General features: G+C 36.5%; 3 long non-coding RNA genes across 3 annotated transcripts; 2 read left to right on the forward strand and 1 right to left on the reverse strand.

Annotated features, from left to right (window-relative positions):
* Positions 1–1,724: 1,724 nt before the first annotated feature.
* Positions 1,725–2,153, reverse strand: LOC116174473. Its single transcript, XR_004146141.1, has 2 exons — positions 2,006–2,153; positions 1,725–1,955 (listed from the first exon to the last, which is right to left on the reverse strand). It is a non-coding gene; the product is annotated as an uncharacterized LOC116174473 (long non-coding RNA).
* An 8,431-nt stretch (positions 2,154–10,584) lies between these two features.
* LOC116174714 lies at positions 10,585–11,013 on the forward strand. Its single transcript, XR_004146149.1, has 2 exons — positions 10,585–10,727; positions 10,780–11,013. It is a non-coding gene; the product is annotated as an uncharacterized LOC116174714 (long non-coding RNA).
* Positions 11,014–15,270: 4,257 nt separating this feature from the next.
* On the forward strand, positions 15,271–15,635 carry LOC116175169. The gene is made up of 2 exons (XR_004146259.1): positions 15,271–15,359; positions 15,416–15,635. It is a non-coding gene; the product is annotated as an uncharacterized LOC116175169 (long non-coding RNA).
* The last annotated feature ends 818 nt before the right edge of the window (positions 15,636–16,453 follow it).

Here is a 16,453-nt window from a genome sequence, read left to right on the forward strand (position 1 = left end):
ACATTAAAACAAACATTTTGACACATTAGCAACGAGAATCAGACCATTGGTTCATTGGTTTTGCTCAAAACTCGAGAAATCGAGTTTAGGGGTAGTTTTTTTAAGATGGCGTCCCTTCCCCAACCGGGATCTTTTCGGACTTTTCGGAAATTGGTTCTGGCACTATCCTGAACATGTCTGCCAATTTTCAGCTTGTTTTTTCAAATTTCCGGGTTTGGCCCTTATTTTGTCTAATTTTACTGGACTATATTTACTCAGTTGTTTGTTACTTGTTACTTATTTTGACATACCTTGCCAAGGCTATTTTTTCTATTCTCGATACCTCTTTTATATCAAAATTTTATTTTCCAGCTCACCGGCGCCTGTCTTTCTGTATGTTTCTGTCATTACTGATTTTTGAAGATTTTCCATGTTTCCTTTAAAGAAAGTGTCCTACCCCAAATTTGCTGCGCTTCCTTCAATTTTGTTCGTGTCACTTCATCTGCATGTAACTTACATCTCTTACCCCTTTTTGGAGGGGATATCTAATAGGAAAACTGATCCTTCCATAATCGGAAATATGTTCAAAAGTAGAAGTTTTGGTACATGCACTTACAGCACACCAAAAAAATTACTTTTATGAACGAACGTTAAAGCTCACGGAGTATCGACCAAATTAAAAAAAAAAACTTTGAGTCCTGGTCACGGCCGTCTGAATTCAGAAGGTCGCTTACTGCCAAATAATCTGTAATCAGATAAAACACAACAAAAAGAAGCAAGAATTCGGATGTTCTCTAGCGGCAAAAGAAAGAACTAAGACATAAAAACTCGACCAACAAAATTAACTACAGCCAGCTTACACGAGAAACACACAGATGGCATAAAGGGTATTGTATAAAGAAATGTAAATTCTAATGAAGCAGAAAGAAAAGAAAACGTTACAATTTTTATGCGAGGACTTACTTTAAAAAAATGGAACTCTTTGGTATACGGGGACAGAAACCTTTCAGCACAGACAGACAAAGTGCCTGCAGTCGCTAAATGGTAACTGGTTTTTTTCAGAACTGCTTTCCTCGAAAAACTGCACATTTTAAGACTAAGAAGAAGCCAATGGGCGTCGAATATTCGCTGCTTTTTGATGGAATCATCACTAGAATTCGTGATATAAGATCTTCTGAATTTGAGTAATTTTCTCGGAATGTTTGTACTTTTCTTCAATTAGCGCTCGTTGCATTAGCCCAAACTAACGCTTAATGTGTAGCTGTACAGTCTTAGCTCCTTATAAATTAATCGTGGTGCTTTTGTCCCTACAGGGAACGTAAGTACGGTTTTGTAAAGCAAAAAATGGCTGCGAGTATTTAATTTCAGTTCCATAATTGGTTTTTGGATAACAAAAAGAATTTTGACCTAATAATTGAAGATGCATAGTCTTGCAACTCAATTTTAAGAAACTGAAATTGATGGAAATTAGAGAAAATGGAACAATTGCCAGTGCAGTTAAGTCTCCAACGCCAGAACTACGCTAGAACTCAACATGTCAATTCGCCGATTTGACTCCAAAAATCAAGTTACCGTCCTATCACATCCTTCCCAACCACCAGATTCTACTACTAATGACATTATACCGTGCTCATTGCAGGCATCGAAGGAAATTAAGTGGGACCACACATATTTTTTTAAGTTTAGTGATGTTTCTACCTAAAGGTGGAAGTACAGTCGAAGGTAGGTAAGGATTTAGACACAAGTTGAATTAAGAAAACCGTTTTATTTATCTACTTCAATTTTGTCCAAAATATTTTCCAACATGATTGACCAATTTCTCATTTCTAGTAGTAGCCCAAATATCTTCCATAGTATCCGGTGTATGGGTAAGCGCCGTAGGTGTAGGGGTAGGCACCGTAGAAGAATTGCGGCTTAGCTTCCGGTTCGGGGGCTGCCATCGCTACGGCGAAAAGTACGGCGAATACCAAGACCAACTGAAATTGCAAGTTAGACCCGTGATGATTACACGAATTGCGCTACTTACCAATTTGAACATTTTGAAAGCTGCTTTGTATGACTGCTGACACAAAACTATACCTACCAACCGATCTGAGCCCAGTTTATATACTCATATTGATCATAATTTGCATTGCATTAACGCCCTCGATTAATATAATTAGCTGTATCGGGCGTGGTTGTTCTGCATTATTTAAGAACAAAGCGTAACAATAATTTCTGAATAAATTTGTTTAGATTAAATTGAAAAAAAGCGCACTTGTCTTAACATCCGTATTCCGATTGCGAACCTCGTGTCTGAAGCCTACTCAGAAGAATTCCTCCATTAGAATACGAATGCAAACAAGATTTCAGTTGTAATTACTTATTAAATATAGATTATTTTTTTGCACACAAAATGGTTCAAGGAGACAATAGAAAAATTGGCATTTAAATCAGGCGTGGTGGGTTATGTAAGTCGACAAGATTAAATAAACATCGACATGCCTTCCTTGTATGTTTAGTAGATTCCTAATTTGTTAGTACTTGACATTAAATGTTCATTTATGGTATCGATCGTTACTCGCGACAATGACGTATACTGAAAACATGTTTAGAAGAATCTTTGTCCATTAAAATGACAGTCCAACTGTAGTGTACTAAGGTCTCTAAGGTTCACAAGGTTTGCAGTAATTCTGAAACAAAGATTTACAGCTAGTTAATATTGTACAATAAGATTGTGCACTTGTGGTCGGGATCTTGCAATAATTTAGTGCTACAGTGACATTCTTTAAGGTTCTGCAGAAAGATTTTGCCGTAGAATCTTCTAGTAGCATATTGTACCTAAGGGTTTCTGCAGCAAAATTTTGTAATAAATTCATCGAACGAAATAGTCAGCTGCCTATAATGTTGTAACGTTGCACAAATCTTTGGTAATTTTTTACGTTTTCTGCTTGATAGGGGATCGTATAATTGATGTAAAGGCTTAAGTTATAACTGAATTTTTGATTTCAGGTCCTGAAACGGTCCCATGCACACTGCAATTAGATATTGGAGGGGAGCGGAGTGCAGAATACCTGGAATATACTACGCTTTCCTTGGCATTTATCGACAAATGAATACATATCTGTACCTCAGAGGTAAAGTATATAAGTCACAAATTCAAAAGTTAACAGAAAACCACATTATAAGAAGCACAAAGGAATAATTTGACCTTATTAACCTATACATTTGATTACTTTCATCATGAAGAACCATGTTACTTATAACTAGTAAGTTTACATATGTACGATCGAATTTTTGAAATTTTATCAAAAATTTTTGTTTTACGGGACTTAGTACTGTTTACCTTTTATGAATTGTTTCGAATGATGGACTTCTTATTGTTATGTGTAAACCAATTTAAAAACATTTCTGCTCGAAAAGAGGAAGCAAGCATGTTTCATCATGTACAGGTCGTGGAGAATTTTTTTCCTGTATGAAATCACAACTCAGATTAGAAAAAAAATCTATTTATTTGATGACCAACTTATAATTCAATAATTTTATTGAAATTAAAAAATATATCAATACTGTTCAACTATGCATTTTCTTCGTTGTTGTAAGAAAGAAATGGTCATCATTTTGTAGAAAATTTCCCCCATAAACGATAAAAAACAAGTATAAATTTTTTGAGGATTAAAGCAGATTTTTAATAAGACACACTTACCTATACACTGCCTTTTTTTGAGAAGTCTAATCGAAAAAGTACGAATTGTTTTGGATTCTATGCAACAAAATTAATAAGAAAAAGTGTTTTCCCGAGAAATTTTGGTGTAGTAGTTTTTTGGTAGAAAAGGAAGGTTATACACTGCCCTTTTTTGAGCCAAAAAAAATTGTCTCAGATCGACCGGAAAAAACATCTTATAGAATGTGGCCTGTAGAATCCATAATTTCAAACAGTTCCAAGATTGGGCTACTAGTTCAAAAGTTACAGCCCTTTGAATTAGTACTGTTTAAATTTCGCTAACTCTGTTGTTTATCATCAAACAATACTAAATCCATAAGTTTCGGGTAGAACAACAAAACTTATGTGACAGTACAAAAAAGCAAATGGATATGTACATTGTGTCCAACATAAGGATGTGTATCATGGGGATTCCGGAATCCATAAAATATACGAAGACAGCCAAATTAGGGAAAATTTGTGTCCTCGCTGTATTTAGTACTAAATCGGTGCAAATTAATTCGATTTTTAATTAATTACTCGACCTGTAGTAATCGGAAAAATATAAGATGGACTTCGAATTTTCCGTCTTTTAAGCGCGCCCATTTTGAGATAATTTTAAACGCCGTCTACCAGTTTTTTCTACAACTTATTAAAACGTCTTTCATAAATCACGTTACCCAATTGAACACATTCTAATTTCAATACTCACTAATCCAATCAACTCCTAGTTTTAATTGGAATTTTCCAGCGCAACAACCGTTGTCGTTATCTACGCTCCGGAATGTTTGATAACGTCTAACAAGTGGATTTGGAACTTGTCCCTATCCTGGTTTTCGCTTATTATGGAAATCTAAAATGAGTAATAATTAATTAACGGCGATGAAATATCAAAATATTAATGGTCTCGCTTCTGCTCTGGCACAAGATCTTCCGGTGACTGTAAGAACAAGTTAAATATTCCTACCGGAACAATAAACAATTACACAAACACAGAAAACTCACTCCTCGAGCAAGTAATTAAATTCCCGAACTCTTCAGTAACGAAGCGCTAACCCTACAACGTTTCTCGATACCCGATGTTCTGTAAAGCTGGTCGACTTCGCAAGTGTACGGTGCGATCATAACTTCAGATATGAAGTTACATGATCAATTATTACCGAAGGTTCGTTTCAGCAGCAGCGCGAATTCAGAACCCGTTAAATAAACTTCAAATAGGGAGACCTAAAGGGAATCACCCAGTACATTCGAGAAATGAGATAACACAACGCAACTCGTACAACCCCAAGCAGGGAGCCTCACCAGCCGTCAAAACCGACGCATCAAATTTCGCCGTCGGAGGTGTCATACAGCAACACGAGAATCGACAATGCCATTTCCTCTAGGGCTACCGCTGCTCATGACGTAGACCTAAATACCTACCGCTGCTATTAGCGTAGGTCTATCACCCCTCCTATAGCGTGGACGTATCACAGGGACCTGGTACTATCTTCACCTACGACTCCGAAGAGGGCGAAGAAACAACAAAGAACAAATTTTGTGAGACGTGTTCTACTACCTCACCACAGCCAATATCACCTTTGCCAGGATTCCTAAGCATCTTCTCAGAGAAGACATTTCCTGGAAGCTGGTGACGAGTACAACCGTTGCAGTTCCATACGACGGAGTCTTCCATTCGTTATTTCGCCGTTTTTAAATTGCAATGTTAATGTTACATTTAAAATGTTCATTATTATTAATTAGTGTTACATTGTTGTTGTGTTCATAAACCCGTTAATAAATCTTGTGGTTACAGGGTGTTCTATTTAAAAACAAGTTATTTATTGACACACTGTACATTGAAAACTATTTTCTGTAGATTCACAACCATCTACATTTGCACACGCATTTTTTTAAGTATTTTTTACGAGTAATTAGCATAGGAAAGATCGACGCATTGTTGCAGGACCCTGTACAGTACAATGCTCTTTTTAGGTACCTTTTGTGACATTTCAGGTGAAAATTGGTTCCTTGAACGGGTGGACGGACGAACTTTCAAATAAGCACGAGTCTTTTAGATAAAGGCAAATGTCTTTCTTCATGTCCTTGTCGACTAAAGATAAATTTTGTATTGAAGCTAAAGTTAGAAACGTCTCTCAATACGAAGCTTTGTATGAGGGTACATAATAGACTCAAAAGCATAAAATTACTTCCGTAAGCTTCCATTTAATGAGACAATTGTAGAAAACCGCATTGTTTCTACTTAAGGCTATTTACGGATAAATGTCTATAAATAGTTTTCACTGTGATCACAGAAACGGGATTTGTTTTCAATCCCGTATTAATAAACTAAGCTAGTCATTGAAGACCCTGTTACATAACGTTTTCTATTACTTAGAAGAAAAACACCAAGGATATTAGGTTATTATCATTCATTTATTTTTGAAAATTATGAAACGTTAGCAACAAAAAAATCCGAATTATAGTGCAAATCAGGCATTTTTCCTAATTTAGAATTTCAAATACTGCTCGTAGTATGTAGCCGCAGTGCCGTAAGGATAAGCGAATCTTCCGTAGGTGTAAGGGAAGGTACCGTAGATGAACTGGGGTTTAGCCTCAGGTTCGGCCATGGCGACAACAAAAAGGGCGGCGAAGACCAAAAGTAACTGAAATTATTTATTAACGCATTTGATTCAAAAAGATATGAACTAGTGACTTACCACTCTGAACATCTTGAGAATGGCCTTGTACAGTTGTTACAAAACTATATACTGATTACTTGGTAGCATTATATTATGTTCAATTGTTGGAAAGGAGTGTCATAATTAATTGGATTCCAGATTTTGAATAATTAGTTAGATATACTGTTAACTTGTTTCCAATTTTTTGCACTCTTCTTGCAAATGACACTGTAAGTTGTGTATAAATCAGGAAGTACAATGTGATACTTTGTATAACACCAACTTTCTCTTTTATCAGCTCAAAGCGTATTACTTACGACTTGTACGCTAATCTTATTTCAAAAGCTTAAAATTATTAATTTTTGATACTAAAGGAAAGCTGATTCTTAACAATATTTGAGCATCTTCATATCATTCGTTATTTGCCTTAACTACTGTGTTTTACGTAACCCCTGCACAAATTGGACCCTGTGGTGCTTGCTGATGCACTTGAGAGAGCAATAAATATTCTCTTTAGGCCATTATCGGAATAAGTCGAAAAAAGCGAAAAAATTTTACGAATCTCCTCGAACCCTGGCCTCGAACAGAGAAATTTAAAAAATCGGAAGAATAGCAGGAATCAAAGAAATTATCAAAGTCTTCGTGTGAGATGGCGACTTCAGCGGATCGGAAGGGCTGGAGTAAAGAAAATTTGAAGAAATGTATGAATGTATCTAATAAAGTATCCTAAGGAGGATTCTTATATCCATTTGAACCGACAAATTTAAGGGAAGCTTAGCTTTTAAGAGTAGCTTAAAATCCATGGCAACCATTGTCTCAATAATCGTTGCCATGGATTTTAAGCTACGCTTAGGCTAAGCTACGCTTAAATTTGTCGGTGCAAAAGGCCATTAGAACCCAAAGAAAGGAAAGAATCAAAACAAATGAAAAAATCAGAGGAGGATGCAACAATTGATGGCGCCAGAGGGTCTGTAAGATCTAAAAAATCAGACGAATTCGAAGAGACGGTAAGATCATTTGGATCTGAAGAGTTTTAAATATAACATGAAATGCGAAAGAATTCGAAAAATCTTCAAAGAATTTTAATTATCTCCAGAATCAGAAGCATTCATGGAAGCATAACAACATGACATATTTGAGAATTCGAAGTGTTTCGAAAGACAGTAAGAATCCGGAGAACCTGATAAATTAGAAAAAAAAATTGAATCATCCTGAGAATCTAAACGACTTATGGATTTGAGAACTTGTAAAATCTACAGAATCCAAAGAAATGGTAAAAATAGATGAAATCATATGAATGAAAGAAATTTTGGAACGTCCTGTAGTTTATACGAATAAGTGGATGATTTACGCACAAATAGACTCTTTACGCACGAGATTGTGTATACAGACTGCCCATTATGTATATTGAGTACGCTTCCATTAGGGTCCTCTGGTAGAGATTTTTTTTCTCTTTTCAATGATTTAACGTGTTAGTATACAAGAAAATTTTTCAAAAAAACTTTATTATTATATTAACATTAATCTAGATATCCTACATCATAATTGCTCCGAGACCACTTGGGCATTGATTTCAAGCTTTTCGTGATAGGTTAAGCCACTTCTAGTTAATGGCGAATATTCTGAACACTAGCTTATTGCGATGAAAACCATTTTATTTTTTAGAGACTTCAGGTGGGACCAGGCCCAATTATCACGAACCCCATCACTACAACACATTGACTTGTGGGTAAGTATTATTTTATCTAATTGGTAAATTGGAAGTGCGAAATTAATGGTCTTTCGACCAAAAGGCCGAATTCTTTTCCATAACTTTCCCGCATTAATTCGCCTCAAAGTTTTTCAAATCTATATATGTATACTTGAACTGCACCGTGGATACTAAAAGTGGTACCGACTCGAATTTAAAAATTTTCTCTGAATTATACAGTTAATACCGCCACAGCCCAGAAACGAATGAATTAAAAAAAGTTTCTATTCGTATGTAATAAATTGACTCCTACAAAATGGCGCCTTATTAACGACAACGGACACCTTAATTAAATGAAAATTAATTAAATAAAAGCTAGGGGAAGAACACAATCCGACGTACGATCAAATAGTCAGGGCTACTTTTGAGAAAAGCCAAATGCTAGAAGCACTTCGTGTAACAATTGAGTTACAAGTAGTTTTCCCTGTAGTCTGAAAATGGATAGGCATAACGGATCAACATGGTGTCCAATATGGCGGTTTTTGGCGTATTCTCCGTCGAAAATGCCCCATTTTGGACCCACCCACGTTTCTTGGGTCAGGGAACGCAATGGGAGGGTGAAAAATGTGACCGGAGGTAGAAAACCAAGATTTTTTTGTATCTAGACCGAAATGGCCCCAAAATTTCGAAATGTTGCTATGTTTCTAATAGCGTTTAGCGAATCCAATGTGTGGACGTAGGTTTCTGAGTCGAGAAATGCCATTTAAGGTATTAGAACCTCACTCCTCGACCTACGCCAACAGATAAGAAACTTGAACGTAAGTGCATTCTAGAATAATTCAAATTAATATTGGCGACAATTCAGCCGAAATACGAGAATTGACGTTTCTACCACATCCAGTCTAATTTCTTTCCATTCGATTGTGTTTCTTGACAACAAAAACCTATGTTCGCATACTAGAATCTTAAAATTAAGAATTTTTTGGATACGCAGGGTGCAAAAATCGCCATATTGGACGCCATCTTGAATACCTCTCTTTCAGTTCATTTTTAAACTGGCCAACAGGCAGAATCGGATGCAGCGGGGTCGGAATAGGCGGAAAACACTCAGTTGTTACACGAAATGCTTCTTGCATGAGCAAGGAGAGCTTTAACTAGAAAGTGGCCCTGACTAAAATATGCCATGTCATCCGAAGATGACATCGTACTTAATTCGCCATTTTAATCGGGTAGCCCTAATTAAGATAACCGAATCAGATGCCGAACAGAATGCCTCAACAATTTCCGAAATTCATTTCTGGGTTACTGGGTATCTGCAATTAAATGACCCATAATAAACGACAATTAATTCCACCAACTATTTACCAACTCCAAATACAAATTTATTAAAAACTCTACCGCCTGTTTTCGACACCCTGTAAACTGTCTACAATATGTGACGCCTATACCACTCTAACCATTAAAATCTCAAAAATCCCACCTTTACCTATCTCTATAAAATTTGAAAAAAATAAATCAGAATTTAGGAGGCACTGTTTAAATTTCTAATTGTAAATTGAATTTTGTACTTACCTACCTTACACCCTTTTATTGAATATTGGGATAATAAGAATCTTTAATGGAATATTGGGATAATATGAATTTATTAGTTTTTCCCAAGGCTTGATTCACTGCTTGGAACAATGTAGATTTGCGGATTACCGCCACCATTTTACTACTTATATAACTAACTCTATTTTAGAGGGAAGAGTTTTTATAATTCTATTTGATGGCTCTCTCTTTTTTTAGTGACATCAGTTGCTGTTTTTCTTGGGTTCTACCCGTCACGATCTATTAGAAAATCTACGATTTTTGACACTTCGACTCTCGATTTTGAAAGCAAGACTTTTCTTAAAATCGCTTTGGTCGATTTTATAGGCAAAAGTAAATGCAAATCGTCTTTGGCTTCTGCTTCTATTGACCCATTTTTAATAGGCTGTGCAAAGTTTGAACCGAATCGGTCCAAGCGTTTGCCCGTTATCGTGTTTACATACAGACATACAGACAGACACAATTGATTTCCCTAAAAAGCTTGCATGGTTTTGCTCTACCGCTCAATATTATACAAGATGTAGACAAAAGTTATAAACCTTAAGCTCAAGTAGAGTAGGTACGTTTGTTTTAAAGTTCAATATTTTCCTTTCTACCCCTATGAATGGGTAAATCATACAGTGCTGATATTCTTAAGGTTTGGTCTTATTTTGTCGAGAAATCGAGATCTATTGCACTACGTAGATAAAAAACTTCACAATCACAGCCTACGCGAAGACCTTTGCGCATTGTTAAAATTGCCAAATGATGAATTACCTACCAAACCAAATCTCATGGTGCACAATAAATCAACATCTCTATAAACGGTAGTCGACATTTCTTCTCCATAAAACAATACCTAGAATTCCATTGCATTTCGACGATTAATAAATCAAATTAGTCAACATTAACATCAGGATGTTAGTGCTTGCGCTCGTTAATGTATCCAAATTTATGCGATAAATTAAAATGCGTTAGTGTAACGTAGTGCGAAGCAGCCCCGCCCTACATTATTTTGTATATCATCGGCATAGCTGAATGCAAATTTCCACCCGTTCGAGTGGTATATAAGCCAATCGGTGTCGAATTGATGGTATAGTTTTGTATCAGCAGTCGTACAAGGCAACTTTCAACAATGTTCAAATTAGTAAGTAACTCGACCGCTTTGTTGATCCTCCGGCATAATAATTTTTTTACAGCTCGTCTTGGTATTCGCCGTTCTTTTCGCCGTCGCAATGGCCGCACCTGAACCAGAAGCTAAGCCGCAATTCTTCTACGGCGCCTACCCCTACACCTACGGTGCTTATGCCTACCCATACACCGGATATTTTGGACGCTATCTATACTAGGCTGCATTTAGAAATTGAAAAACGTCTTTGGTCTTAATGCTCACTAAAATGAAATAGTTTACAATAAAGTTACCTCAAGCCTTACTTTTTTTTTGATATTTTTAGTCCGTTCCACTCTAACTCGGCGTAATCACTGCATATAACTCATTAGCACCTGATTTTTCTTCTCTGCTTTTGGGTTTACATGACGTGACAATGTTATACCTAGTGGGGTGTCATCAATTAAAACTTGAAACCTTTTTATTTAAGTTTGCTTATGAAACTCCCACTTGAATTACGATTTACTGCAAGACTATGGCTCCCGTACTAGCTTCTCCTATAAACTATACTAAAAGATCTCTAAGCAGCTTCCGAAGCAGAAAAGAATTTGAAGTTCCACTTAAAATATGCATCCCCTAATATAAATTTGTCTAATTTGCATGAAAGAGGGGGTCAAATTCAATTTAATTTCAAATGTGGTAATCACCTTGCGAGGAAATTTAGAAACTTCAACTAAAATTTGCACCCTCTAATAAATCAGTTCTTAGAAAACAAATAAAAAAAGCTCAAACAGATCAAATTTGTGTGAAAGATGACCGAATTGATGCTCATTTTCAGACGTGGTGCCTGAAGGTGAACCTGAAAATGGAAATTTGACAATTAATTAATTGTTATACAGTGTACTACAAGGGAAATAAGGTTTCTAACCCAGGTGCAAAGCAGAAAAAGAACCACCAGGTGATTCGCACACCTTGCTCCTGGTGAAGGGTGGTAATTTTATGGGTTAACTGCGCCGGTCACTGGCGAAGAAGGTGAAACGGAAATGAAAACGGCAGTTTTTTCCATAAACGGGAACGAAAACAAATCATTACGCGAAACAAGGGAAACAACCCCCCTTTATAACTAATAGAAAAAAGTATGAAGCCTGCATTGAACTTGAACGTATCATCAAATTGTTATTAACTAAGACAATCTAAACTGCACGCGTACAAAACGAAAAATCCAGAAGATGAACGTTGATAAAGGCAAGGATCGCTAGATTTTCATATCGCCCGACGAACCTGTGCGAAAGGGCTCGAAATTAAAACGTCTTTAATTAATTACTGCCCTCTTATCATAAAAATCTGGGGTAAGCCTTAAAATTAATGCTATTTGGGCGCGCGCCCGGCAATACCAAGCACGGCCCATCTTGATAACACTTGCAGCAACACAAATAATTAGCTACGGATAATTATATTCACTTAATTGGCCGGATTAAAATTTCCAAAACCGTAAGTCCAATTGAGCCCATTGTCAAAGGTCTGCTATTATTTACGAGCGAAACCAAATACGACCAATAATTAATTAACGGATCTGAATCATATAATATTAATTGCCCCTCCTCTTCCATTCGAGGAGAGATTCCGGGCGGTGCAAAAAATGTAGATATCTCTACGGGAACGGCTACAAACGGCAAACTAGTTACAGTACCTTGATTTCCTTGTCAGTGGCTAAAAAATTCTAAAATCTAAAGCCTCCACGTAAGAAAGCTTGCATCCTTGCGCCTGAAAAATAAGGGGTTGTTGAATCGCAGAGGTACAACACTGAGGTGGGCAATTCTCGAATTCTGGGCGAGGCGATTAAGCGATTGCCTATCCTAGAAAGGCGATTGGACTCACGAACTTCTCAATTGATGTGGCATGCCAACCAGCCATATTCGTCTTCACGGATGGATCTAAAACTTTAGAAGGAGCAGGCACTGGTATTTACTCCAAAGTACTGACCCATGTTACCCATCCATCATTCAAGCTTCTTACTGTATTCCAATTAGAGTTGCCTAACGTAAAAAACAAAACTTCCAGAACCTCCAGTGGCAGCAGGGATGCCCTGCAGGCACTTAGTCATTGTAAAATCACCTGCTTATATACGAGCGACCTTTTCTGTTTCTATCCTAGTTGTAAATTAGCATTGCGAAACCAAAATTGGTCAATAATTAATTAATGGAACTGATTCATACAATACTAATTTTCCTTCCTCTTCGGGTGCTTGATTTCCTCATCGGCGGTTAAAAATATGCTACAATCTAACGCAATTACTTTTCCCTAAAAAAATATATATCCCTGGAAGCTACATTTTCTCATAAAGAAGCGCCCGGTTTAGTATGTACTGGTTGTTAATTAATCGAATTCGTGTATGAAAACGGGTGCTTCGTCACATTTAAAACACAACTTTTTACTCTCTTTGTAAAGAAGCAACTGTGACAATAGATTTAAGTTGAATACATTACAGTCTTATAAAAGGGCAAAAAACCTAATTGTTAACACAAAAAATATCCCTGCTGGCCAGATAATTAAATTTATTTTAGTAAAAAATGTAACGAGTGATTCTAATGTAAGAAAATAAGTGCCAAGGCTAAATTTTATTTGTAAGCTCCCTATATTATCTGTTATTTCGTTAGATGTCGACTGTTGTCATTCTGATCCTTTACAATTAAATCCTTTCCTATTTCCCAATTTGTTTATTGTCCCTATAAAAGCATGATTTTGTAATTCACCAAAAGGGCTAATATCCAGATTCCATGCCTGACCAGAATTCATATTGATCCATAACCAATCCTTCATTAATAATTCCGCTTATTCCAGATTGGAACCCAGGATATTTTTTCTGTTTGATTTTCAATTCACTCCAGAATTTCTGTTTAGTTTATTATTAATTTTCACGCAATCTGGTAATTTTGGATTTAGTTTTGATTAGTTTGTCCAACTTACTCAAACCCAATCATCACCATCACCGTGAATTGCGACCTGTCCAACTGGCTCCCATAAGGTGTCGTTTGAATCGTCGGAAGCTTCCGTTTTAAGCGTTCATTACTACTATACGCGATTTTGTTTATTTACTAATAACCCGAATAAGTGTATAAGAAATAAAGATAAAAGTCTGTATCGTATTGCCTTGGAATGTCTCCGCATATACTTATCGTACTTGGAAATTAACAACCCCTGCAGATTGGCTTGGGGGATCGATACCACACGCCCCTCGCCCGTTCACACACTTCGTTAATTCGTTAATTAAAACAACACGCAGCAGTTTTTATAATAGTGCGCCACTAACTTGTATGTCCATTAATACATGGAAAGTTTTCGATTTATGGTGAAACTAGGTATTTATTATTGGTGTACCAAAAGCAGCACTCGAACTGAGTGTCAAAAAATTCTCCTACTAAAAATCGTATGCGATTCCTTGTATCTTGTTAGATTTACATGAATGTCTCTTAAGGCAGGAGTTTTAAACTGAAAAACCCTAGTACCCGTTACAATTTCTTAATCAACTTGCGTAGCAGAAGTCCTAACTGAAAATTGCACCCCTCTTCAAAGCAGTGATAAAAAAACACCTAGTGCACTCTAAATTTGTGTGAAAGGGGGATCAAATTTAACTAATTTCTAAGTGTGATAATTGAGGTTGAATTTTCATCTGACAGTTTGCAAATTAATGGTCATACAGGCTACCAAAAAAGAATAAAGGAGAACAAAGTGGTGATTCCACAAACTTTAAATAATTAATGATTCCTCACAGATTATAGGTAATATTCCCGAAACTATTGACAGATTATTCAACAAGTTTTGACATTCTTTAGAGATGCTTTGCAGATTCTTGCATGTCTTTGTGGGTATTTCCATATTTAAGAACTAATTCGTTTCCCTCAAAGCTTATTCATTAATATTTTTGAAAAAATTCTGGAATTTTGTTTTTGTGGAAGCTAGGAAAAGCATTTAAAGATTTTCTGAAGGATGCTACATGTAAAAGTCAGTCCAAGTTGTTTTAATCTAAGACCTTGTGCATCCCAGTGGAGATACTGAAGAATAAACCTTCACGTGTACGTGCAAACAGGATAATAATTAAAAGTACGATACATAGAAGAGTAATTTACTTTGTAATCCGAGCAAGGGCGGAAAAGTATGTGTAAACTAGTTACCATTAACATTCGCATTTAAATGTGCATTAGTTATTGCCAATATCGTTTAATAAATTAAAACTCCTTCTTCCGCGTTAAAATACCATCAGCTGGAGCTTGCCATGTTGTCAAACATTTGTAGGTATTACAAAGTGAGGGCGTGCGACATACCTGCAAGGTCGAGATTTATTATGCAAATCTCTTAATTAAATTAATCTTTCCAAAAGGCCGATATTGGTACTTTGCACACGCCCAAAATGTTCCAGTTTTCGGCTGATGCGCTTTATTATTGCTGCTGGAAAAAAAGTAGGTACTGGAATGCAGTTAAGTATATACAAGCAGGTGGAAAATAATTAATTGTTGACGTCTATTTGCATAAAAACGACCACACCCGTTTGTCTAAAATTGCTCTATCTGCACAATGGGCATATCGCGGGTATATAAAGTACAGACGCCAGGTTAATACGGTATAGTTTTGTATCAGCAGCCGTACAAAGCACTTCTCAAAATGTTCAAATTGGTAAGTGTCCGATCTAAGGGTGTTACGTTGGGTTTACTATCTGTCTTGAACTCTAGATTGTCTTGGTGTTCGCCGTACTTTTCGCCGTAGCGATGGCGGCACCCGAACCGGAAGCTAAGCCTCAGTTCTTCTACGGTGCCTACCCTTACACCTACGGAAGCGTCGCCCATCACTTTGCCTACCCATATGTTCGCTATTGGTGATGGTAAATTGGAACGATGACGACTTTGAGCTTAAATTTTGAAGGACAATGAATAAAGTTTGATTGAAATTCTATCCTTGTAGTACATCTTCTTTAATCCCACTATCATTCTTAGCCGAACTCCAAAACAGTTGATTCGAAAAAGTGTTCGACTCTTAAACGCCAAAATTGCGGTCGTGTAAGTGTACTAAAAAAACAGTGGAGGGGTACAATTTCAACGATCCTCCCAACTTACGTAGATTCGAAGGCAAGCGTACAGACAGACAGTGAATATGGCGATAATAACGCTCTGAGTAAATGTGGTTATTTTAAATTTAAATTTAAACAAAATGAAGCAAATATAAACGTTGTCCATATTCTTGGAGAGCTCGCTTACGGCAAAAAAAAAATTAAAAAAAGGAGAGAAAGGTAGAAATTCCAGTAGCAAAAACGAAATTTTATAGGGTTGCTGTTTTGCAATGAAAGAATTTTGCAAACGCATACAGCTTTTAGTCCCTGAATTTGAAATAGAAGCTTTATTATGTGATTTTGTACGTATCGAAAGTTGCGTTCTGTTTCTGTGATAACATTGGTCACGGTAAATACGTCTGCCAAATGCGAACACGTTAATAAGGGAACCTATCGACCCTGGGGAGAAAGCAAAACTACCCCTCAAAAAATGTCACACGACTCATCCTGCTGTTTTAGCTATCTATGGGGAATAATTCCGCTTATGATATGAGAAGAAAGGTTCGAAAGGACTGTTCAGTTTTATCTCCTTTTGATAAATTGACGATAGGCCGATTATTAAGGCGTGTGTATTATCATTTAGTACCAAAATGAGAGATTCCATCTTAATTGTTTGCTTAGCAAGATATGAGTTAGAAAAATGGACTGCCCTTCCCTAGTTTAG

This window comes from Photinus pyralis, unplaced genomic scaffold, assembly GCF_008802855.1.
Source record: "Photinus pyralis isolate 1611_PpyrPB1 unplaced genomic scaffold, Ppyr1.3 Ppyr1.4_LG6, whole genome shotgun sequence".
In the NCBI taxonomy this organism is placed as follows: domain Eukaryota; kingdom Metazoa; phylum Arthropoda; class Insecta; order Coleoptera; family Lampyridae; genus Photinus; species Photinus pyralis.